At 30.4% G+C, this 1373-nt stretch overlaps 1 pseudogene; it reads left to right on the top strand.

Annotated features, from left to right (window-relative positions):
* LOC101349985 (cleavage and polyadenylation specificity factor subunit 3-like) overlaps positions 1 to 718 on the top strand; it is a 100447-nt pseudogene extending 99729 nt beyond the window's left edge.
* Positions 719 to 1373: the final 655 nt, after the last annotated feature.

Here is a 1373-nt window from a genome sequence, read left to right as displayed (position 1 = left end):
TATCTAAGTTCTTGCTGGTCTGCCCCTACAAGGTTCAATTAAACTTTACAAATGGCCAAAGTAATATAATTTTTAAGGGGTCTTCTGGATTCTAGCCCCATTTAGTAGTTTAAATAATATTTACTTTTGAAAATTAGTTATTTGTTCATCCAAAAATGCAACATCTACCTTTTTAATAAAACAAACACAAAATTTTGTTCTCATGTGTAATAAGAAACCCAAATTTCCAAAGTTTCGTTTGCGATTTATTGGAACCATTAGTATTTTTCCTTGTAGAAGTGTCATTATCTTAGTAGTGAACCTCCAGACACACAGGAACCAGTATGAATTACCAAAAAAGTTTGAGACATTTTATTATGGGTAAGGTTTTGGAAAATTCTTAGCCATTATCTCCTTAAATATTAATTCTACTACATCTTCTCTCCTCTCTGTTACACAATCTGATTGCATGAATATTAGATCAATTCACTCTATCTTCTGTGCAAATTCATTTTCACATCCTTATTTTTCATCCATTTGTCTCTCCATATCACATTCTGAATATTTTCTTCTTACCTATTTTCAGGTCACTCATTCTCTCTTCTGCTATTCTATTCAGCTTAATTTCAGTTCTTAACTTTTTTTCTTAATTTAGTTATTGTATTTTTTATGTTGTAAAATTTATATTTGGTTATTTTTATAGTTTGCAGATTGTTACCGATTTTTCATAATTACTTAATTACACACATTAGAAAAAATAATAGCTTTTGTTAGGTGGCAAATATTAGAGATGAGGAGCCCCTTGAGGGAGCATTTATTTATTATTATAAATATATTGTAAAGAAAATTATTTAAATTAGAGTTCCTGTAGGTTTGGTTTGCTTTTCTGTTGTTTCTCTTAATTTTCATTTTAATATCTCCTCATGTGATTTGTTTAGATTAAAGTGTAAGGGGGGCTACTTTTAATCTGAAGTGCAATTTCCATTTCACAGTGAAATGTTCTGGGGCTTGTCCCACCTTACAAGATTTTGATTCACAATGAACTCATTGCAGAGTGAGGATATTCGGTTAGAGTCTTGACTTTCTATCAAAGAAATGATCTATTTCTGCTAGTGCTTAGTAACAGATTCACACTTAACACTGAACAGTGAAGGGAAGGTCTTCACTACAAACCTGAGCATAACTTCACAGACTCACATTAGTTGTGAATTTTTTGTGACTAAACATCAATAATTTGTGATCACGATTACCTGTAATTTTATAGATCCCAAAGGAAATTTTATGGATCCACAAAGGATTTTGTTTTATTGTTCTTAAGGTTGTTTCCAAAGTTTTTTGTTGTATTCAGCTATAACCATTAATATGATTCTCTTAAGTCAAGTCTAAATTTTTGT

Source organism: Trichechus manatus, unplaced genomic scaffold (assembly GCF_000243295.1).
Source record: "Trichechus manatus latirostris isolate Lorelei unplaced genomic scaffold, TriManLat1.0 scaffold00139, whole genome shotgun sequence".
Lineage (NCBI taxonomy): Eukaryota > Metazoa > Chordata > Mammalia > Sirenia > Trichechidae > Trichechus > Trichechus manatus.
The sequence above is the reverse complement of the archived record's forward strand: the minus strand, read 5'-3'. Positions and strand labels throughout refer to the sequence as shown.